The following is a 26038-nucleotide window of genomic DNA, read 5'->3' on the forward strand; positions in this document are numbered from 1 at the left end:
TTTTCACTGCAGAGCTTCCTAACTGTAAATATTCTGACATTCTGGGACAATTTGCATTAAGCAGTATATAATACTTTATTTGCGGTCACAGAGCAAAAGAAGAACATGGGAAAATTAGTCATGAACAATTGGTCACCCAAAACTTGACTAAGGGGAATTACAGCGTTCTCCTCTGATGGTTACAGCTCTTAAAAAAAATTGGAAACCTGAGAAGTGATCTATGAGGAGCCTTCCCCTAGACAATGTAAGAACAAATTACTAACATTGGGTCTAGAAGGGTCCGTTTCAAGGAGAGACACTAACTTAGAACTGCCTGCGTTATACATAGGGCAATATAAAAGGACATGCTCCACAGTTTCAACCTCAGTTCTGTCATAGGGGCATAGCCGCTCGTTAATCGGGAGCCTCTTAAATTGCCCATCCGATTTGCATTAAGCAATTGTTAAACTTACCACATATATAGAGTGTCAGCTGACCAGATAAAAACCATGGAAGCTTGCTCCACTGGTTAAAAGCAGTTTGAACTGCAGACACTAATACATGCATTCCAAATAAACACAATCTGCTAACTCTTGTGGGTCAAATAATGATCAAATGCAAAGGTGCAGAGTTCTGTTGAAAACTTGGCAACTTTAAAATAGACTTCCTTCCCTCTGCTTTAACTTAAAAAGTTCAGCAAACATTTCAGCCTTGAACTATTGAAGCTGAATTAGTCTCACCCTTCACCCTACCTATCTAGGTTTTTTTTGGTCTTTAATCATTTCTTAAGACAGCATTGGCAATGTTTTTTTTCCTCAACAGCATGCTTGTTTCAAACTTAGGCATATATGAGAGGTGCTGTCTGAACCAATTCTCCATAGGCATTACTTGAAACATCATAAAATGTAAGGACTAGAAGGGATTGTGGATATGATCAGGTCCTCTACCCAATTCAGGAAGTTACTCCACCAACAATGATTATGGCAAGCAACAATGTTGGGTTAGATATAGAGTCAAACCTGAGTAGAGCTGAAATGGGCAGTCCATATGAACCTAGGCAAGTCCCCCTCCCCCCCAAAAAACTTGGCAGCTGTAAGATGAGTGAACTTTTTGGGGCATTATATGTATATATTAGATTATGAAACAATATTAAGGTTCGTAAGAGTGATTTTTATCTAGCCTCACTAGATTTTTATATATTTGGCTTCAAGCTTTTATTGATATTTTTATATTTTACAGTTGATATGATTTGTAAGGTGCCTAGAGTCACTACCTCAGGACACTAAGTATATTTGTAAAGTGAGTAAAATAGATGGAGAAAATTTTATAAACTAACATTCAGGGAAGAGGAGACAAAAAAAAATCTTACATTTTTTTTAAAAAATTGCTCAATTAACTTTTATTCAGCTTTGCTTGAATTCTTTCAAAAATGGATGAAGATTGCAGTCCTTTCCTACCTCTGCCCACGTGTTTAGATATTTGGGCTTTTGGAAGAAAGCCCAGAGGTTTATACGTTTGATTCAAATGGATCTTTCTCATCAAAGAGAGCCATGTCCTGAGGTCAGATATTACCCTGTTTGGGTGATATAAAGTGTGGGATATGATTATCCCACACAATCTATTAAATAGTGCAGGTGTCCCCACCCCCTCAGCTGTGGCCACTACTGGGCCATGGCCCATTTGGAACTGGGATGCACAAATGGTGGCCAAGCATATGCACATGTGTAGCTCCACTAAGGTGAGCAGTGGGCATTCACACACAAAGCTCCATTTGTGTGAAAAGTGGGTTGGTGTCCCTGCCACTTCAGCAATTGGAGCTGCACACACTTATGCATGCACCTGCCACTCACACAGAACCATTTCCTCTCCCCCGCTTCCCGGCCACCAAGCCAGAAAGGTTGGAAACCGCTAAAATAGGGCTCATAGATTATTAATTGAATCTAAAAATACTTGAATTAATACTACTTGAGAATTCTAGGGAATATGGTCTGTAGATTCCTTGATTGGGGATAGCTGAACTGAAACTCAGAATGGTCATCTTCCTTCCTTAAAACAGCAGGCTTTGTTTTAAAACGAGACCAATCCACAGACTATTGAAGAGTTAGTCATTTCACAGAAGGCATTGTTGAATGAAAACCGGAATTCTGTACATTACTTAGACATTTCTGAATTAGCTTCATCAAATTTCCCAAGGAGCTTTCATACTGATAAAAACAATAGTAGCTGCCAAGAAGTGCAAGCAGTTGTGAGTGCATCTAGTCAGTGATTAAATGAAAGGAATTTTGCTAATCCTCTTATAGAGATGTTGTTTCATGCCAAAATCTCTTGGTCTTCATTAAGGCAATCAATCTGCATTTTTAAAAATAAAGACTTGCTATCTCCAAAGCAGATTTCAACTCCTGGATTAAATGATAAATTACCTTTTGGGGTAAAATGCACATTGTGTAGTTTGGATTAAGATTACAAGTATGAAACCATAAAACTGCAGGGGAAGGGGAAAAAATAGGTTAAAGAATTAACAACAGCAACAACAACACATTTGCCCTTCTGCTCCAAATGACCCTTTTTGATACCAGAGAACTAGCACCAATAACAACTAACTAGCCAATAGTCAACCTTATGCATCAGTGTTGCAATTCAATTCTATTGATCACCTCTTAACTTTTGGATCCCTTACCCACTTTCTTACTTTCCTCTATTGGAGCAAACTGCAGTTAGCAGAGCATGAATTTTGCTGTAACAATGGCAGAAAAAGAAATAACTCTTCACTTTTCAATACTGGTGCTTTGATTGCATTCCATATCCTTTATGGTTCTGGGATTTGAACTTCAAAATATCGGGAGGTACAAAGCTGGGGAAGCTATTCTAGTCTAGGACTAGTCTACTTGCAGCAAAATTAGTACGGCAAAATTAGATATTTCTGCTTATTACTTTTCTTGTCTTCTAATATTCTCCTCCCTTATTCTTCCATTGCAATATCTTTAGGAAGTCAGTAGGATCTAAAGTTTAACACGGAACACATAAATATTAAATTTATCATCATCACATTTCCTGATTACTGCATATATTATGCAGGGAAAAATAAACAAAGCTTTTTGCCATAGCTTTTATCTCTGCTATTGACGCCACTATTTTTTCCCCCAGTGTATATTACTTTCCACTAAAAACAAAAACCCAAAACAGCAAACAGTGAAAAAGAACAAGACACTATTTCAACCATTTTATTTTCATCAAGCAAAATTAGTAAGCCAGTTAATTAAAAAGAGAACAAATTATATTGCTTATTTAGTGAAGCTCAAATAACTGTAATGCCACTGCTTAAGGCTTAAGGCTCAGAGTATGCTTGAAAATATAAAACTGCTGTGACATTGCTGAAGGAGACCAGGGATGGAATTCTATCATTCGCACCTATTCACTAGAACCGGTTGTTAACATTCTAAGCAGTTCAGAGAACCGATTGTTAGAAGGAATTACTGGCCTAAACCTGTAAGGAAAGCATGAAGGTAACATTCTGGTGTTGCTTACAGAAACTGCCTCTCCGTTGACCTTTATTACATTCTTGGCAGGACTAGACTTCCTGTCTCAGGAACTTCTCTGGCGTTTTTCCCCCCCTCCTTTGCTGGTATTTTGCTTGAGCGGAGTGATCATTTAAAGTTACAATGGCACTGAAAAAAGTGACTTATGACCATTTTTCACACTTGTGCTTCAATGTGAGTGATGTTGAGTTGGCACACCCAGCCAATAACATGACCATCAAGCCACACCCACCAACTAAGCCATGCCCACAGAACCAGTTGTTACAAAATTTGAATCCCACCCCTGAAGGCGACTATATATGGACCCTTCTATACCTCATGGTATAGGGCTTAAAAACTTTAGATTGTTGATGGAAAGGCAAAGGGCAGTATTTTTGAAAGCTTCTTGAGTCCTATTAACTTTTGACATCTCTCGAGTGGCTACAGCCAAGAACTACTTTCTAAAATAGGCTTGTAAAGCTGGTAATCCATAAATCTGAACAGGAAATAGCAGCTAGGTATTGTGGCTTGTCAAAACCTTTGGAAAACAAGAGGTTTCTCATAATCTTATGCGGTTTCTCCTCCTTTCCTTAGATATTATGTCAGATTCATTTGTTATGTCTTTTCAATGGAAGAACAGGGGCAATAGAATAATATTTGTAGCTCAGGTCTGAAATGAGGGGTCCTTGGTACTCTCTGAGCAATCCTGGTGATGTTACCTAGTTTGGGTAATGAAACATCTGCAAGAAAAAAAAAACTAAGCTAAGAGAATACCAAGGACCCCTAATGTACACATTCGTAGTACTGACATGAGTTTTGGGGTGTTATCTTCTTCTCCATACAAGAACTGTGAATGAAACTCTTGTTAGATTAGATGTCAGGTGTAGGTCCTGCTGAAATCAGTTGTACTGGTACAGGGGCTACTGGGAGTTGGAACAGGAAGATGAAATGGCATAGAATAATGTTCTTTATCACTTTTTCAGAAGGGCATTATGGCTTTGCAGCAATCTGGATGTGAAGGGCAAAATGTGATTTGGAATTGATATGGATTTGTACATAATAACATCTGTTTGGAATGTAGTCTTTTCCCAGGATTGGTCATCATTTGCAGAGGGCAGATATGGGATCCCAAGGAAAAAAACTCCACATCTGCTTTAATGCATTCCTTACAGCTACTGTATCCATGTCATTTCTCACTTTTTGCAATTTTACTAATCCCTGGGGCCTTGATTTGGGCAGACAATCTGCAATGGATGGGTTTCTACTCCCTGAATAAGCAGTTTGCGGTTTGAAATGGTCTTAATTTCATATTTGTCACTCCAGTAGCTCCTATGATTCAGCATGCAAGTAGAGAGCTTTTGACCAAACAACCAATTTCAGCCCTAATTGTATATTTTCTGCTAACTGTGATGCTTACTATGTGTGGCTGACTTAGAAGCTATAGCTAGTGTATACATTGTGATGACACTGCTGTCAAAACTGCATACAGAATACATGCCAGCCTGATTTTAAATAATTGACTACTAACACAACTTCAGTACAGTTTAAAATTTAAGAACTTGATATATAATATAGTCTGCCTCCTGAAGATACTTTCCTTAATTTGTTATCCTATGCACTATTAACATGTAGTGTTCCAGCTGTTCTGCCCCTTTAGCCTTAAGATATTTTCTAGAAACGAAGGAATCAGTGAAAAAACACAAATAAGTTACATATGAGTGACAATGACATCTGGATTCTTTTGTAAAATTCCTAAATGTGGTATGGTGGTTTAATGAAATAATGGCTAGGTTCCTTTCTTCCAGATGTTCTAAACTAATCTAAGTTCTCAGATATATTGGCACATGTTCTGAAGCATATTGGGGTTTCATTCAGATGTAGAATAGATAGAATGATAATTAAAATGTACGTATGTATGTGATTGTGTGTATATGTTTTTATATAGAAAGAAGGGAAGGAAGGGAGGGAAGGATGATTTCCTTTAGATATAATAATATTGAAAGGATATTTAATAAAGAAAAAGTTAAGTCAGAATAACAGGGTTGGAAGGGACACTGGAGGTCTTCTAGTCCATCCCCCTACTCAAGCAGGAGTCCCCATACCATTCCAGACAAGTGGCTGTCCAGTCTTTCCTTAAGAGCCTTCAGTAATGGAGCATGCACAACATCTGAAGGCAACCCATCCCATTGATTAATTTTTCTCACGGTTAGGAAATTTCTCCTTAGTTCTAGATGGCTTCTCTCCTTGATTAGTTTCCACCCATTGTTTCTTGTTTTGCCTTTTGGTGCTTTGGAAAAGATTGTCCCCCTCTTTTTTGTGGCAGTCTTCAACTAATGGAACATTGCTTTCATGTCGCCCCTAGTCCTTTTTTCACTAGATTAGACAAACCCAATTCCAGCCATTTTTCTTCATATGTTTTAGTTTCCAGCCTCATAATCATCTTTGTTGTTCTTTTTTGCCCTCTTTCCAGAGTCCCAACATTTTTTTTTATAATATGGTGATCAAAACTGGATGCAATATTCCAAGTGTGGTCTTACTAAGTCTTTATAAAGCGGTACTAATACTTCATCCGATCTTGATTCTATCCCTCTGTTAATGCAACAAAAATTATTTATTTACAAATAAAACAAAAAAAGTTATTTATTTGTGAAGGAATACCAAGGAAAACATAGTGTTTTATTCAAGTACTGTACCACAGAGGAGCTAGCCACTCAGCTCCTCCAGCTTTGTTTATCAGTGGATTAATTTTCTCCCTCTTTCAGTTATGTTTCCCTTTGTTATGTTTCTTGCAGTGAGGCCATTACTAGAGGCTGCCCTGAATGTGAGAGGCATAGGGAAAGGGGGAGGCTAAGGGAGGAGAGATAACGACAAAGGCTTTATTCTCCTGTCCAGACCATCCGCAGAGTGGGCCCAGTGATCAGCTGAAACTGAACCCTGAATTGCACGTTTTTTCGGTGCTTCAGGCGAGGGCTGGGCTTGAGTTACAAAGCTGAATCTCTTCCATCAATTAAAGTCTGTGCACAAAGCAGCTGCATTGAGTGGAAGGTGAAGGAGATTTAATCTTCACCTTTCACCTTGGGTCAGAATACAAGGTTACCATGGCAGGCTGTTATTAAAAATAGATTGTTCCTGTCAACTTAATGTTAATTTTTTGTAGGTAAAGTTATTAAGACATTCTTCCTGGCTCTTCTAAGAGACTTGCATTTGCAGCAAAATTTCAAAGGAAGCATTAAATGGTGAAAGGCAAAACAGAAAATATAAGAACCTGCATATTCCAACACCTTTTCTTCCTACTTACTTTCTAAGAAGAAAGTAAGGCAAGATGACCTGTCTGTGAAAATATAATTTCATGAAGGCTGCCAGAATAATACATGAAATAATTTTCAGTGCAGTAAATGGAAAAATGTATCTTTTTAATTTGTTATTTTAAACTACAGGCGATAGACAATTTACATGAACAAACCTTGGACCAGGCAATAGAAGTTTTGCATTCTTAATTCTGCAATCCCGTCTCTAGGAATTATCTCAGCCTCCAGAGAAGTTATCGGAGAAATCAATGAGGTTCACAGTAGGAGCAACTTCTCTTCACTTTTTTTTTTTTTTTTGTGGGAAGATGGGTGGAACATACTTTGTCGTTTCTCTGTTTTACTTAAAAATTAAAAAGTTATATGAAAGTACCAATATGGAAATAAAACCAAATGTATTTTTTTAAAGAAAGAATCAAAACTTGGTAAAACTAAACAAAAAAGTTTTAAAGTCTTAGAGATTTTATTAATTTATTTGAGTTTTTGAAGGTTTCTGAATATGGCGTTCCATCATTGGAGTCTTTCTTCATGATTAGGATAATATCTATGTATGAAGTAATATGTTAATAAACATATCCTTTGAAACCATCTTTCATACCTATCTATTTTCAACTTTATTCATTTAAAATTGGATTCAGTTGGGTGCTTTTTGTATGCGATGGTCTTATTATCTCTCTGTCTTATCTCTATCCATCTACCTTCTATCTTCCTTCCTTTATGACTGATGTCAATGCTAATTCTTATTTGTTAACATTATTACAGTTAGGATTGTATTTTATATTATCAACTTATGTGCTATAAATTGACGTGGTATCTGAAAAGGTGACCTAGTAGTACTCTGCATACACACACACAAACTTTTCTCCATTATACCTTAGTTTGCAAATTCATATGTATATAAAAGAATAATCATTTATTTAATATATCAGAAGAGATACAATCCATACTTGTTGAAGGGTATAGCTTTCAGGATTTATCCAAGGAGTTTGGATAATTACCCATTTGGCTGGCTAATGCTGAAAATGTGGAGAGAGATAGGAAGGAAGGAAGGAAGGAAGGAAGGAAGGAAGGAAGGAAGGAAGGAAGGAAGGAAGGAAGATCATTATGCTTTTACTTGTTCTACATATGAAAAACCCAAAGAAAACTGTAAATTAGACACAGAGAGGCACAGAAGAAAAGTATACACTTCTTAAATACTGGAAAACACATATAACATTGTTATATATCATCTCTAACTGAATAACTATTCCCTATTTTTTATTTTTTTGCTGTTCTCACAATTTGTTCTCTTTCTGCTTTAAAATAATTAATTTTTCTTTCTGCTGTTGCCTGCGATCTTGCTGAAACACTATGTACTTTTGCCATGCAGACAAATCTCCCAGGAGTGTACAAATTAATTTTCTGCAGAAACTTGCTTATTCATAAGCAAGCATATGCACACCTTAAGATTCTGCAATATCAGTTTGCAGATAGTATTTTTGTCAGTTATTCTTAGACTATTTTTTCAGTTTTGTCTCTAACGGTAAGATGCAAACTATGTATAATAAGACAGAAACATAGCAGAGCAAATTTTCCAGTTTTGGAGCGAAGAGAGAGAGAGGGAGGGAGGGAGATTGCCTCTCTCCATATGTAATAGAAATAATAGTAATTGTTATTATTCTAATCACTAATTAAAACATTATATTTTAAACATTAAGAAAAGAAACTGAAGGCTTGATTTAGGCTTCCTAAGAGCAAGCTATTCGAACAAATGTAATCAAGACCACAATTGAAAAAATAGAGATTGCACAAAGGAGCTCAACAAACAATGGATTATATACTCAGTTCATGCAAGATTCCACAAGCTAATTATAAACAATGACAGAACATAGTTGCCAAAATGATTAACTGGAACTTCTGTAAAAATGAAAGTAAAGAAATCAATGAAAGGAATGTAAAGTTGAAATAGTGGTAAAAATGAGCAAATTAAAATATTGTGGGATTTTCAAATACAAACTGATAAAGTTTGGGGTCACATCACACCAGTTTTAACTGTGGTTGAAAAGAAGAAAGTGTGGATAATTGATGTGGCAATACCAAGTAGAATAAAAGACAATATTGCAAAATCACCAGATCTGAAAATTGAAATTAAAAGATTATGCCATAAACTGTTCATGATGGTCTCAATTGTTATCAGCACACTGGGTTCCTTAACCAAAAATATTGAATGGCACTTAGAAAATATGCACACTGACATTTTCCTCTGTCAATTATTAAAAGCCAAATTGTTTGGATCCACATGGATCCATTGGTATATTAAGACAATCGTCGCCAACCGGTGGGCCATGGTTCACTGGTGGACTGTGAGAAAATTTTGGTGGGCTGCAAATCTCACTCCCAGAACACCCCTCCCAAAGCAATTAATCCAGGCTGCACAGAAACACAAGGCTGCACAGCCCACATGGCCCGTGGAAACCCTCCCCGCCCACTCACTCCTTATCCGGCAAAATTGCCTGCTAAATTGCTATTTTCTGCCGATGGCAGACAGATAGATCACTGAAAGATTCTGTGAGCAACTCAATCTGCCTGCCTGCTTTGCCTGATTTTGGGTAAAAGTTGCTCTTTTTTATAAAAAAATCAATATTTACATACATGGTATGTTGTGAGTTAATTTTGTGAGTTTGTTTGCAAGCAAATTTTATGTGACAGACTGCCTGCTTTGCCTGATTTTGGGTAAAAGTTGCTCTTTTTATAAAAAAAAAAATATTTATATAAATATTTATAATATTTACATACAAGCCATGCCCAGCCAGTCACATGACCACCAAGCCACACTCACAAATTAGACCACCCCCACAGAACTAGTCAGTGGTCCCTGGGATTTAAAATTAGGAGTTTGGTGGTACCTGAGGTCCAAAAGGTTGGCGACTCCTGAATTAAGACATTCTAGGTTCTTAAGAAGAACTTCATGCATATGAAACTCAAGCTGAAGAACTACCGTGCTTCTCCAACAATACAGCCTCCCCAATAGGAAGACCCAGCATGTTTTCTAGGCATAACATGAAATTAAGCCCCTTCCCCCAAATTTAGGCCTATTTTAAAACATGCAAAATGGGGGGAAGGGTGGGGGGACTTGCCGTTAGGAGCGCCCCATGGGTAGCCATGCCTTGCCACCAGCTGCTCCTAATGGGTGATCATGGCAGAGTACAGAGAGCTCCCTACTCCTGCCAAGCATGTTTGCTGCAGACCCGAGACCTTCAGTGCTTGTTGCTGTTGATTTCCCTTCTGCCCTATCCTGTTTGGAGCTGCCGCTGCGTTTGGAGCACTGCTGCATTTGGAGCTGCTGCTTCTATGTTTGGAGCACTGCCGCTGCTCCAAATGGCAGCAGCACTCCAAACGCAGTGGCAGCTTCAAACGCGGAAGCGGCAGCTCCAAACATGGTGGTGCTCCAAACACGGAAGCGGCAGCTCCAAACGCGGTGGTGGCATGGGCAGAAGGGAAAGCAACAGCGGCGGGTGCCGAAGGTCTCAGGTCTGCAGCAAAGGTATTTGGCGGGAGTAGGGAGCTCTCTGCACTCTGCCATGATCACCCATTAGGAGCGGCTGGTGGTGAGGCTGCCCGTGGGGTGCTCTAGATGAGGATGCAAGGGGGGGAATTAAGTCACCCCCCAAAGGACGGCCTAGCTGTTTTTTCGGGGCTCAAAAAAATGTAAGACCCAGCCTTATTTTATGAGAAATACGGTAATTTGTGATTCCATATTGTTAGGCAACTACAGATCAATGATCTGCTTATGAATAAATTTTAAATTACTAACTGGTATGGTAATTGATGCAGTCCAACAGCATCTAGTTGAAAACAAGCTCTTTCCACCTAAGTAGAAAGGAAACTACCCAAAGAGAGAGGAACAACAGATCAATTAGGATTGGCAAGATAATTCTGGAAAGCTGCAAGAGAAGGAAGATGTACTTGAATGTAGCTTGGATTGGCTACAAAAACACATTTGATTCCCTGCCACATGACTGGTGCCTAGAAATAACAGAGGTCAGTAGAAACATCAGAACCTTTGTGCAAAGATCAATGACTATGGAAGACACTGTGGCTGGTCAATGCTGATAGATTGGGAGAGTTTGATATCAAGAAAGAAATGTTTCAAGGACCCTCATCACCACTACCATTGTTTGCCATTGCACTGATTCCTCTGTCAACAATAGTGAAAAAAATCAGGCTGTAGCTATCCCTCCACCTTTACTCAGAAAATCTGAAGTGGTATGGAAAAATTTGAAATAGAATCACTGTTCAACACTGGGCCAAGATATTGCAGTGGAGTTTGGACTGGGCAAATGTGCCATGCTCACTATTAAATGCAGTAAAATAGTGAAAAAAAGGAATCAATATGCCCTATGGTAATAGCATTAAAAGTGTGGATGAAGATCATCACTATCTGGGCATCCTTCAAACTGGCAGCATCAAGCTGCAATGGGACAACTCACCATAGCCAGGTTGCCATTGCTGGGTCGCCACCCCTGAGTCACCCTGGCAGGTTTGCTGTGGGACAACTTGCTACAAGCAACTCGCCACAAGATAACTCACCATGGGAAAATGCCAGAGGCTAGGGGAAACTCCTCTCCTCCTCCTCCTCCTCCTCCTCCTCCTCCTCCTCCTCCTCCTCCTCCTCCTCCTCCTCCTCCTCTTTTCTCCCTTTTTGATCTGACTTATCCCCCGCATCAACACCACTTGGACACTGTGGCAGAAATTCCTGTGTACTGAAAAGTGTGGGACTCTCTCCCTCTTCCCCTCAACACTTCATTGTTCCCAATTTTTCCCCGGTCTGAGCTGAGGAGGAAGAAGAGGTTCTTCTCACCTTTGGCATTCTCCCCTAGTGAGTTATCCTGCAGGAAGTTGTTCCATAGCAAATTGGCCAGGACAAGGCAGCTGAGGTGAGCTGGAGGCAGTGAGTTATCCTACATTTCAGAAACACTAGAGTAAAAGAAAAAAGAAAGCGTTAGACGTCAGTGAATACATCAAGACTGTTCAGAAGATTGTAAACTCCAAACTCAGTGGAGGAAATACCATTAAGACAATTAATACCTGGGCAATTCCTGGCATTAGATACATGCTGGAATAGTGGACTGGGCTCAAGCAGAACTAAAAGATTTGCATAGGAAAACCAAAAAATAATGACAACGAATCATGCTCTTCAACTTCACAGCAATGTTGATAGACTCTAGTTACCAAGAAAAATAAGTGGGCATGGAATGTTGCAAGCACATCTGATGGTTGAAAAGGAAAAAAGGGCGTTGGAACAATATCTGTAGGACAGTGAAGTAGATGTACTAAAACTAGTACACCAGGAACCTTAATGAGTACTAGAGAGACCAAACTGGTCTACAAGAAACACCAAATGAAGAACAGAAAAGAGACATGGGAGGACAAAGTATTGCAAGGCCACTTCATTAAAATATATATCAGGGAAAGGAAACAACGATAATAGTAAGACCTGGCAATAACTAAGAATCAGAACGTTGAAGAAAGAGACAGAGGGGCTAATTCTGACCACATAAGACCAAGCCTTAAGAACAAATGCATACAAAGCCAGAATTGAGAAGACAATAAGAAACAGCAAGTGCCACCTATGCGAAGAAGTTGATGAAACAGTGGACCACCTAGTTAGCTGCTGCAAGGAGATTGCACAGACTGACTGCAAACAACAGCATGAAAAAAACTCACCACAATGGTGTATTGCAAGATCTGAAAGAAATACCATTGGCCTGTAAGCAAGAATTCGCGGACCATACAGTAGAGAAAATAATATAAAATGAAGAAGCTAAAATGCTCTGGGACTTTAGAATTCAAACAGACAGGCACCTGTCACATAACATACCAGACTTAACAAATGCTGATAAGAAAGACAAAAAAGTCTGGATAATAGATATGGCAGTACTTGAAGACAGCAGGTTAGAAGAGAAAGAATGGGGAAAGATAGCAAAATACAAATAGAAAGACTGTGGCAAAGCAATGCAAAACATAGTACCAATAGGTGCCTTGGGTGCAATCCCAAGAACAACTGGAGCATCACTTGAACATTGGCATTCACAAAGTCCCCATTGGTCAATTGCAAAAGGTGGCTTTACTCAGAACAGCTTACATCCTGTGATGATACCTGTGCCACCATCAAACTTCAACATCTGTCTATCCCCGGTCCTTGGGAAGGACTTGATAGGTGGATAAAAATGCCAAATCCAATTGAAGTGTCTGGCTAACTACATGACCAACCATAATGCACTAAATAGAATTATCAGTACAAAACATGAAAACTGGTTTTTGTTATTTTTTTAAACTTGGAACTCAATTTGTATTCTGAATTTGGTGCAAATTTCTTCCCAATTTCTTGAACGGTAGTTTTTATCCGTAACCACCATAGCAGTAGCTATTGGGTTATAACAGCAATTTCTATAGGAAGAATCCCTGGTTGTGTTGTTGCCTAAATATGATGAAAGTGGAGGTCCACCATATCTAGAAGTCTGATTCATAGAGTCCAGATATTAATTTCCTTACATTTGACAAGTACATTTGACAAGTACCCTTTTTAAAAAAAACTTTGCATGGAAGAGAAAATGGGAAAATTAAAACAACAGCTTACATTAAACAGTCCACCTTTTGAAACTTGGTAATATCTATATTAGCTAAAAATAATGATAGTTACAGTTTAACTCAGCTACCGGATATTGGATTGGGAAACATTGGCTGAGACCTTTATGCTTATCTTCCAGATTTAAATTACGACCTTAGATATTGTTGGTTCTTGAAAAATGAGATACATTAGGGCTATCTTCAAATTAGGATGTGCTGGAGAAAAGCTTGTGAGCTTTATGAAAGCATCTGTTAATCACCATGGGAAAGAGGATGAAAGTCTTATTCAGCTGTGTTCATCTTATCATAGGCAATATAGTATATTATCAAAAATGGAAAATTGGAAACGGTCTGATCTTTCCTATAGTTCTGTGTCTCTTATGACAAACACTTGAAAACATCATTATAAAAAATGCAGAAACCTTTTAAGGAAAGGACAAACTGTCTTTCCTGCATTCATCTTGCCACCAGTTCACCTTGCCACCAGTTCAGCAAGGGATTTGGTGTCCTGTCAGAGCTTATCCATTAAGTATCAAGTTTATCATTATTATTTATGTTCTTATTTTTCCTCCCTTAGTGCAGTACAAATAATCTGTCTCCTACAACATTAAACAGTTTTATTCAAGTGTACCAAATTAATCACTGGAGAACAAGGGTACTCATCCTTCTAGAATGCATGAAGGAATCAAGTTTCTGAACACAGGGACTTTTATGCCAGACTGAATCCTCTTCAGTTTGGTGGGTTCTTACTGTCTATCTCATTAATTACCTCCCATGGCCTCAAGACATATTAACAACTCTCTAAAGAATATTTAGACTTTGTTTATATTGATATAAGATCAACAGTTCCTTGAAATAGTTAAGTTCATCTCCTCTATTAGACAGAGTGATAGTTTCGTCGAGCAGAAGTTGTACTTAAAGGAAGGATGCTCCGTATGCTACCTTACACCATGAGAAAGGTACATGAGAAAGATCACTGACCCATTATCATTACTGAAGATTCACAAGTGAAAGATAATGCTAACTGAAAAGGCATAATTAATGATATCTCATCTAGTTTAATTTTTTCCATTTCTTATCCATGCTATACTGCCAGCAATGTTAGTCATTTCTGTGGACAAAACTGTGATTGTGTGGGAAATGTAAATATGTAGGTCTTGTTAGTTTCCTGGAAAAAGCACACACATAACCAGGCTCTACTGTTTGGAGGGGGGGGTGGAATGGGCATATGGAAGTTAAATGAATATGCCAGGGATTGATATTTTAATCTGATCAAACAAACTGTCCTATAATAATCTTAACGGAGGGGACTGGATCCATTACCTTTCCTCCTTCTCCTTTCAAAAATCCATACACAAAACAATTGTATTAGGTACTTACATTTTTTTAAAGTATTTATTTAGAAAAGCATTTCTAAAAAAGAAACATTGAGCATATTTATGTTAAAACTAATTACTATTTATTAGAGACAGGAAAAGTCTGTAAATCATATGATGGTGAATGGCAAACAGATGTGCAGTTTTGTTATGGTTTGAGGTCTCTGTTTTTAAAAAACGCCATTAAAATGTTGAACTGGAATAATATCTCACTAATGCTAAAACTTAGATGAGATGAATATGTATTGATCTATGTGTCCCTAGTTTATATGCCAAGAGTTCTATTCAGGCTACTAATTGAACCCACACAGACCATGAATGAAGTCTACCATGCCAGCCTAGTTTCCTCCCCCTTCTCCCCAGCCTAACTTTATTTCAATGTAGTTCAAGTGGATTTTTTTAAAAAATGCTGTCTCTACATTTCCAGGGAATTTTACATGGATATTTTCGGCCAGAACTGGAAGACATTTGACAAATTATCTGTACAGGAAGGGTGGGGCAGGGAGGAACATCCTGATTGCTTTAGGCATAATAGCCCTATTGTTGTTTGATTGCCTAGGACTTTAAAGGAAGGAGGTTAAAACCTACTGTAAACAGAGGCTTTCTTCTGCTTTTACAACTTAAGTGTTCTTCCCCTCTCTTTTCTCATAAATGAATTATGAATTTTGCAACCAAGAAGTAATGCAAATATCTTCTTACATAGAAAGCAATTGTCTAAAATAAAATTAAGGACTATCATTGTAGACATACTGATGGGGAAATACTCCCTCTTCTTGCTTTGCATTCCAAATCAGGATGCTGACAGGAATTATACTCCAAAATTTGTTTTAATGCAGATTGTTGCAGAACATGGCTAATCTGAATTAAATTTCGGAGTGTCTACCAAAGGTTAGTGGCCTTCCCTGGAGATTGAATTTTGGTTTCCTTAGCATGCATTATGACACAAGATTCCAGAAAACAAATATTTTGCCATTTCTGACTATAGGGCAGGGGTGTCAAACTTACGTTGTCACTGCGTCGTGACGTGACGTATCTCAACTTTCCCCCTCTTCGCTAAAACAGGCATGGGCATGGCCACTCCATAATGCATCCAGCCTGGGGATCACAAGTTTGATCCCCCTGCTATACAGAGTTAGAAAGAGGTTGCTGGGATAGGTGATGATGTTATTTGGTTGGAGTCCCTAAATTTATGGATTCATAGTCTAGATTTTCAGTCTTCCTGATGTCTTCATTCTAGTTTCTTAATAAATTGTTTTCAATAATACTCTTCACAGTTTAACTGAATCTGTTCTGAGTGTTCCAGATTTCAATTTCTTGGTATATTGAAGAGGATAATTTATAAAAGATGGCATAGCATGTTATATATGCAATGTTTGTTTCTTGTTTTGTTTAAAGATGGGAGCTCTGCTCAGACAACATGCTTGCATGTAAACCTTGATATATAAGGAATGGTAAGTATACTATGATGTTGTTGAACATCAACAGTCAACTATGGATACAGTGTAATTATTTGCAGTGGAAAAATTACATATAAATATTAATGCATCCATGCTGTATAGATTTCTGTATTCAGTTACATGAATGAGAGTGGCTTTAGAAATATAACAGTATGATGTAGAACAGGAAGGGCATGTTCACAGTTCATCTTGCATAATGACCTTGAATGCAGATATATTATGCCGAACGCCAAGAATAAATTAAATGTAAATTATAATTGTATTTATAAAACATAAGAGATGCTCTCCTGAGTTCTGAGGCTAGTTATACAGTGGTGAAATCACATTAAAAAACAACAGCCAGAACAGAGATGATATTCGGCAGGTTATGACCAGTTCTGGAGAACTGGTAGTGGAAATTTTGAGCAGTTCGGAGAACCAGTAGTGGAAATTTTGAGTAGTTCAGAAAATTTCATTTCATCTTTTTCTGATGATCATCCCTTCCCTTCCCTTCTCAAGTAGTAGAAAAAATTGTCCTCTGTGATTTTCCTGTTTGATAATTTTTAGTAGCATGAGCTTTAGGGGCTCTGATGGGTTGAGCATTCTTATTTTTTTTCTCTATGAACCTGTCCATCATTCTTAGTTTATTGAAGGATCATACTACTAGGTTGACAAAGACAGCCATTCTGAAAGAAATACAGTGTCATAAACTGATATTGCCTGGTTCTTAGTTATTTATTTAATTAATTTATGTATTAAAATTTGTTACAGCCACTGAGCTGCAATGAATTCTCCTTTTTTGCTTTTCTGCCTCTTTGTAATACAGTTAAGTAACTATTAATACTTTTGTTGTGCATTGTCTCAAATACCTGATATTGGAGGGGTGTGATATATTTGGTATAAATAAGGTATTCAAGTTGATTCTTGAAAATATGAGTGCATAGGGATAGGGCCACAATGGGGTTCCTTGGACAAATCCTAGTAGCTGGCTTTGCATTTCAGGGCAATTCTGCTGGTGCTTAATACCGTAACTCCTTTCCAAAGGCTGACCCATATAGTAGGCCCATTATTTCAGCACATAGAATAGCTCATCAAATTATTTAGAATGCCATGAAATCACACATAATATCCCTGAACGAAGTCTCAACAGTATTTTCATATATGTAAAAGAGAAATAAAGAGTAATCTACAATATATATGAGAGGTTCAGATAAATGTAACTTTACAGATTTTTACGTATTATGTTTTAAAGTACAGTAAATAAATTATTGTCTAGGCAAGAAAGTAAGAGTTAATTGATTTTTCAAACTTCATTTTATAATCAGAGATTATAGCTTTTAGAAAAAATAAAATGCAGAGTCTTATAAAGATTGATAAAACAGATTTTTGCTAGTAAAAAAGTAGCCTTTGTTTCTAAGTCCATTAAACATGGATTATGATTTGATAAACTTTGAAGTCAACCTTATAAAAATGTTTTATTTACTTGAATATCCCCTAAAAACAGAATTCCCCCTGTGAACAAATTGTAACATATAGACCCTTAATATTTTCAACGTATTTCAAAGACTCTTTTGAAAGACCTTTTTTTAAAAAAAAAATCTGTCCAGTTTGCATAATGTAAGCATCCTCCCTCCACCCTCCCTTTGGTGGAACTAGCTCAAACACTTCACAATGAAGAACTAGACGTTAATGAGCTGCAATTGTGGGAAAACGAGTGCAGTGTTGGCCTGCCTGACCTGCAGAATAATGCTACATTTAGCACAGTATTTCCCATTTGTATCGTAAGCATTAAGAGGGCAACAAGCAAGGGTCTTTTCCCCCCTCCTGTTTTGTTTTACAGAAAACTGGTAAAGAAGGATGGGGGTGGGGAGTTAATCATGCATTGGAAGAAATTAATGTTTTTTTCTTTAATAAACACAGTCAATTGACATAAAATTGTGGTCTTGTTCTTCATTTCTTTTTAGGTGCCCTATCTGTTTTTTCTTTCATCCAGGAATGCAGACTACAGAATAAAGGTTTTCAGAAGGCATATTCTAAATGAAGGTTAGGGAAATGTTTAAAGCAGTTCAATGGAGAACCAATTACTCAGAGGGATGGTGGGCTCCTTTGACTGAGTGTATTCAATAGGGATGAACAGACATCTGCCAAGGATGCTTTGATTTGGATTCCTGCACTGAGCAGGAGAGTCAGATTCAATAGCCGGTGTGTCTGACTTCCACATGTATATCTATGGAGATTCTCAGTAATCCAGATCATGGTTGTTCCATGGGTGTTCCCCCCACCCAAGAGGCAACTGGACTTTCTGGTTTTTCTTTGAAGATGTTTCGCTTCTCATCCAAGAAGGGAAACATCTTCAAAGAAAAACCAGAAAGTCCAGTTTAAAACAAACAAACAAACAAGCAAAACAACCACATTTGGGATTTCCACATGTATGTTTCTAGGCATGATACGAGCTTCTGTATCCATACAAACATGTTTATTGCAGAGAAGAAAAATGGAATCATTTTGTGAAGAAGTTCATTGAGATCCAGGAACTTGAAAATCCAGTCCTTTCTAGCTTTATGGGATTAGGAATGCCACTAGGACTTATGTATTCTGATCTGAAATGAAAGAGAGTGGTAGTGATGAAGATGATGTCATTTTTGATACTTAGGTTGTAAATGCTGCTGCTTATATAGACATAAAGAGCATGTTCAAAAGTAATAAATTGTTGACTGCCCATAAGAATGCTAGGATAGTATGCATCAGCGAGTAGAAGGGGATGGAAATGAATGGCTGGAATCATAACAAGTAATACTTCAGATTGTAACATTGTCTTGAAAATTTTATGGGCCACAATCTCTTCATCCTCCTGGCTTGCCAAAACTATATATGGAAAATTACCATGCAGCATAAATAAAACAGGACATGAAATCAACACTTTGTCATAAAGAATTTACAAGCTGCATTGCTTCTGTAGAGGAAAAAAAGGAGATTAAAAACAATTGTGAACAAATGCAATTGCATTGGATTGTTTTTAAATGCCTTTTCAGAGAATAGCAATAGCACTTTGACTTATATACCGCTTCATAGTGCTCTACAGCCCTCTCTATGTGGTTAACAGAGTCAACATATTGTCCCCAGCAATCTGGGTCCTTGTTTTACTGACCTCAGAAGGATGGAAGGCTGAGTCACCCTGAGAAGCAGAGAATACTATACAGCCTACATTGAACCTGAAGCACAAATTAGGTCTCTTGACACTGTATGTTGCCCAGCCATTCCTCAATCAGGCATTGTATACTTTATTGAGCAGGACCCCTATGTTTTGTTGCTACACAGGTAGTCCTTGACATATGACCACAGTTGGGACTAGAACTTTTGTTCCTAAGCAAGTTGGTTGTTAAGTGAATCATACTCTCAATTTTGCCAAGTTTTAAGCAAATCATTGCAGTTGTTAAGTAAATCATGTGATTGTTAGATAAATCCAGCTTTCTCCATTGACCTTGCTTTTCAGAAGCCACCTGGGAAGATTGTAAATGGCAATCTTATGACCCTGGTATGGTGCAATTGACATCAATACATGCCAGGAGCCAAACACCTGAATTTTGATCACAAAACTATAGGGATGCTGCAACAGTTATAAGCCTGAGGACTGGTTGCAAGTTACTTTTTTCATTGCTAAACAAATGATTGTAAGTCAAGGGCTACCTATAAAATAACTTCTTGTGCTTCTGATCACTAGATGTTTAGATACCATCTCCAAAAGAAGACTCTTTTCATACAAATGTTTTGTTTAGGCCTTGTTCCCATTTAGACCTTGTTTCAATATTTAGTTTCGACCTTATTTTGGCAGCAGCCAAAAAGCTAATACAATCCTTGGTTGTATCAATAGAGGCATAGAATCAAAATCATGTGAAATATTAGTGCTGATTTATAAAGCCTTGTTAGGAATGTAAGTCACCTAACAGTTGGGTTGGAAAATATATAAACCAGGATAGACATTTTAATACTGTCTCTTTAAGGGAATGCTAAAATTGTAATTGGGTGTGGTTCCTAAAACGGTTTCTGGAGCTAGAAACCTGGGTTGTTCTGTCCTTTTCTGGAGAGTGTTGCCATTCCTGCATTGACTGTTGCTGATCATTGTTAGTCTTGGATTTGATGTAAGTCTGTTACTGAACTGTTTTTGATACTGGACTTTATTATTGGATTATCCCTGGACTGAAAACTGACTGCTTTAACCGTGAATGACTTGGACTGTCCGCTGAACTTTGCTTAACCGTTTACTGGAAGTAAAAACCTACATTTTACTATACAGTTTATCTGTGTGTTGGTTGTGGGTTATTCTCACTATTTTCACTACATCTCCCTGTGTGCGCTCATTCTCCTAATGGGGAATTACCTCAACAAGCCTTGGTAAGACTCCACCTGGAATACTGCATCCAGTTTTGTTGAGACTTTGGAAAAAGTCCAAAGAAAAGCAACTTAAATGATTAAAGGCCTGGAGGCTAAAACATATGAAGAATGGTTGGAGGATTTGGGTTGGCTAGCCTAGAGAAAAGAAGGACTAGGGGGCGCATAATAGCAGTATTCCAGTATTTGAGAGGCTGCCACAAAGAGGAGAGGGTCAATTTATTTTCCAAAGCACCAGAGGGCAGAACAAGAAACAAAGGATGGAAACTAATCAAGGAGAGAAACAACCTGGAATTGAGGAGAAACTTCCTATCAGTGAGGACAATTGACCAATGGAACAGCTTGCCTTCAAAAGCTGTGGGTGCTTCATCACTGGAGGTTTTTAAGAAGAGACTGGACAGCCACTTGTCTGAAATGGTATAGGATCTCCTGCCTGAGGACGGGGCTGGACTAGAAGACCTCCAAGGTCCTTTCCAGCTCATTTTGATTCTGATTTTGTTCTGACAACACTGAATATTGACTAGCAAACCTTAATCAGACTGCACTTGATTATAGACCACCCGTAAGTCCAATGAATTATCCAAAGCTGCAATATAAATATACATTAAATAAATTAAATACAGTTCAGTAAACTGATTTGCAAAGGTATAGTTATTATTCAATCATGTAACAAAACTAGATAAAGCTGGGTAAGTTAATATTAGAAAAGAGGCTGAGACTTCGTAGAGAATTGATTATTTAAAATTAAAGCTACCCAAATAACACTAGGATCTGTGTGGGATTAGGTTTGGATAGGTCAGAAAATTAATGGCTCTCTGTTCTCCTTGACAATGTAAGCTGCAATTGAAACATTTTTTCTAATAATTAAATTACTGCTACCTTTCATTGTATATAGACATTTTATTAGCTTATGAACAAAGGTGTCAGAAAACACAAATTGGAGTTAAGCACCTGATTTTCACTGACCTTTTGCAAGAGGCAAATGTCTTCAAGCCCTTTATGTGAAAATTGTTCCCTAAAGGATCGTATGACATTTGAATAGTAGATTTAAAGGAGAGAAAAAAAGGCAATTTAGGGCAACTTCACAATATGGTTGCATTGCCAAGTCTTGTAAATGCATCACTTCCTTCTCCAGGGCAATGATAATCAAAGTTGAATGAAGGTTCATACATAATGTGAAATTAGAGAATTTTAGTCTTGAATCTCTGAGGTCAAAGGCTACATTTCTCTTGTTTTATGTGTCAGATGGCTGCTTCAAGCCAAATTGTTGCCACAGAAATAGGAAACTTCAGTGAAATAACAAGTCACATTCATTAACTTTGCAGTGAGTTTAGAGAATTAAAATCTGGGATAACTGTATACATGTTACTTCAGTAGAAATTCAGAGAGTGGAGGGGAGTTACATCTGAAAAGGGGCTGTGAGAAAAATCTAGGATGTTTACAAACTGAGGGAATGGGAAGGCAAACAAAGTTCAGTGAAAATGTGTCCAAAGTAATATCAGTTTTGACAGTTTTAAAGTGAAACCAGAAAAAAAAATCATGAACAGGATTCTTCGATGTCTATTAGATAGCATCCAGAATTAAAAGCCACATGCCTTAAATACCAATTGATAGGGAGTAACAGTGGATGAGGACTGCTGCTTGCCTGTCCTCCTTTAGAATTCCTTAGAGGTCTCTGGGTAACCGCAGTTTGGCACTTTGACTGATCAAGCATCTCTCTTCTAATGTTCATATACCAAAGGTGTTTTCTGATAGGCATCTAAGGCCTAAATCAGAGTTCTACATTAATTTCAGAGCAGAAATATGATCCATTAGAAACATGCATTAAAATGTTATGTGGCTACGAATGACCCAATAACACATGCACCTACAAGCCATAACATAAATAAGGGTGTAGACACAATCCTGCCTATTGTGCAATTAATCTGTATTTCCAGTAAAGGAAATAGGATTGGAGGAGGGAAAATTCTTTTCCCTTGCTTTCTCTGTAGCTTCAATGCAATGAAATTTGGTCAAAAGGTCTTTTATTTCTCACATCTGCTTACCTTACGGTTCCTTCAATCAAGATTGTTCTCCCAGACCTGCAATTTTCTACCTAATCAATTCTATCAAAATAAATAAATAAATAAACAAAGATGCCTGAGGCCAAGCCTGGCTGAATCTTTACTAAGCCATTCCTGAATTTGGCTTGCTCTACCATGTCTCTGTTGTCATAAATTAGATCCTGAGGGTGGACAACTAGTTTGGTTGACTTTAAGGATCTCTCAGAGTCTGCTTTCTAAATGGCTGTTTGTTAGTTTTTGCTCTAGGGGACACTCCTGACTCTTCACTGCAAACAATCAAAATACAAGTTCCTTAGAGCTAAACACCTGCTTGCCTTGGGCCAGGAGGGGGAAAAATACCTTTCAGTTTGGTGAGACTTGTAATGAATACAAATATTATAGTAGAAAAGTTAATCAACAGAAACCTCTTTAAATAAATTACAGACCAGCCCAATGTATCCCCCACATGATACTAAAGAAATAAAAATTATAAAATATAGGATTACTTTATACATTTCTTGCTGAGTTTGTATTTTTTGCTAGTTGTTCCCAAGATCTCAAGATGGGTGAAACACAGGTCAAAGACAGGATGTGCTGATATACAAAATCACATTAGAGTTTAATCAGTTTCACTGAGATTAATGGGAGTTAATCCAAAATAACTGCGTATAAAATTGCTTCTTTTAAATATATAAATGTTATTGGGTTTGAATTATTTATCAGTGCAGATTTAATGCATGCTAGATACAATTAGCAACCACTAATTTTTATTTTTTTTAATTATAGGAAGCTGAAAAGGGTAGAAACAAGAGAGAATGACACTTCCTATTTCCTTCTGTTTCTGCCTTTCCCAGAAGGACTTTCAACATGCCTTATGCTATAAAATGAAACTCTGTGTAGGGTTTCAAATTGTGGGATATTAGAAGAATCACAGATTTATGCTGGCATCCTATTAACCTTGTTAATGAGAAAGTCATTATAGTACATTTTATTTTAATTAATTGTTTCATATATTGGTGGACCATTTTCCATTATTGCAAATCACAAGTACATAACTCACTGGTTGGGAGTACTTTAATCATTCTGTTTTGCTATGATAAAGCTGCTGCAGCAATTCACAGATCATTTAAAGAAAATGAAAGGAAAAAGAGTAACATGTAGGAGGAAGAAAAAACAAATTCAGACATAGTTCTTAAAGTTTCAGAGCATCTATAATGACCTCCTGAGATGAGGAGAAAAAGGCCACCAAAATGGCTTTTTTCTTAGCAGAACTATTTTAGAAGCTGTCATCCTTTTTTTTTTTTTTTTGCTATATTATAGAGGTTGAGAAGAATCAAATCACAGCAAACTTTTAAAGAAAACAGCAGGATAATATTCTTGTATCTTCTTCAACATTGCAAGTTCTTATCAAGTGAGAAATGCCACTTCTTTTGAAACTCAATGTCAAACAGAAAAGTATTTAAAAAGTAAACAGCCTTTTTTTCTTTTCAGGCATAATTATGTGGTAATCATTTCTCCCTGTCATAACTGGATGTATACTTTATCTGTCTTTCATTTATGGAGCTTAAATGAAACTGTGACACTAATTTATCCATCTGACTATCCCTGAAGTAATATCTGCAGTTTAATGTAGCTAAAATGAAAAAAATCCCTCACATTTTAATTTAAAAATCTATAGCACTTTGAAACTATGAGCGATTATATTTTTTGATAAGGAAATACTAATATACTTTTTTGAGGAGGAAATCATAATTATTCCCCTTTTATGAAAAAAAAGTCTCAGATTTCCATTTGTATATAAAGTCTAAATGAAAACTGAAATGCACCATGATTAACCATTAGATAAAAAGTTGTGACTAGAACAGATTAGCCAGAATTAAATGTACACTTGATCAAATATTATACTATACATTCTTATTTGGTTTTTTTATTATTTTAATTATTTAATCTTAAGAGATATGGCTATCAATAAGCCAACGAAGTCAATTCAACGTGAGGGTATCACTTTCTTTATTAGCAAACTTTGTTATAATGGTCTTTCTATCTCAAACATTTTAGCTCTGCTCTAGATTTGTCTAAGATAAGTTTGACCTACAATCTATAAATTTATATTAACTTTAGATAGTGTGCTGCCCTGTTCCCCATACACACATACACACACATATACACACACTGTAGCAAGAGTTCTATAGATGTTTATTTACATCCCCCCTCCCCCCAAAAAAACACAGATCCTCTGAAAACATTCCTTTTGCACAGGTACAGATTCCGAGCTCAGCACAGCAAGAGTCACTAGGTAACTGAATCCAACAAGTATATACAAACTCCAGGAAAGTAGTCCACAATTTAAACAAGTCAGGATACATGGCACAAGCATACAAGGCATACAAATGAGCATGTTGGTCAAGCAACACTCAAGTTCTCAGGGTGGGATTAAGTAGGCAAAGCCAGTACAACCCTTCATGAGAGGTGAGGTTGCCTCATGAGTAGTCTAGCTGACCAGCATTGTGCCTGTCTCCCCTCTGCTCTCCATGTCCTTGGATCAGGAGGAGGTGTGGACTCCATCCCCTCTAATTGCTTAATGGGCAACAGCTGTTCCTGGTCCTTGCTCCAGGAGCCTCATGGCCAATTCGCCTACCTCAGCTTCAGCCTGTTATTCATCCAATTGATCCAGCTGAGGCTGCTCCATTGGGCTAGCACTCTTTGAGCTCTGATCTTGATCAATACTCCATTCCATGTTTTCCTCTGCAGACTCAAACTCACCCTCCTGCTCTGAACTTGCATCTGGAAAGGGGGTATGTGGGCAGATCCATGACAGATAGGGATATACAGAAAATAAGAGATTTGATTAGATTTACACCAATAATGAGTTCATGTGATCAAAATATGGAATGTGCACTTCCCCACTTCCTTGTTTACAGAATAGGCAAAGTTTCCCTGTCTAATCATGCTTGGCTGTAGGCCTCAATGCTCATCTCCGTTTCTTAGCTGAGGGAGCCAATTTTGTCTGAAAACACTTTCTGTGGTCATGTGGCTAGCATGGCTATATGCCAAAGGCACATGGAACACTATTACCATCTCACTGAAGTGGCACCTATTAATCAACTGGCATTGAATGCTTTCAAACTGTTGGGGGAAAAAATGGTGCAAATAAAGAGGAAACCACGTTAGTTACATATGATTTACTTGGCCAATGAAATAGCCATTTATCTAAGTCAGAGGACTCCAAACCATTATGAGGAAGAGACAGAAGAGATTTAGGTAGAATATTTCTGAGTTCATTCTTCCTTGTAATAGCGATGGAGAGAAGGTCTGCAGATCTATCTATATTTTATTTATTTGTATAATAATAACAAGATGGTGAACATATCTGACATATCTTCCTAT

At 37.5% G+C, this 26038-nt stretch overlaps 1 long non-coding RNA gene across 4 annotated transcripts in view; it reads left to right on the plus strand.

Annotated features, from left to right (window-relative positions):
* The window catches only part of LOC148127581 (uncharacterized), a 145175-nt gene that overhangs the window by 94608 nt on the left and 24529 nt on the right, over positions 1 to 26038 (plus strand). The window lies entirely within an intron of this gene.

The sequence above is a fragment of the Pseudonaja textilis genome, chromosome 1 (genome assembly GCF_049901715.1).
Source record: "Pseudonaja textilis isolate UNSWEBS1 chromosome 1, rPseTex1.2, whole genome shotgun sequence".
NCBI classification, from domain to species: domain Eukaryota; kingdom Metazoa; phylum Chordata; class Lepidosauria; order Squamata; family Elapidae; genus Pseudonaja; species Pseudonaja textilis.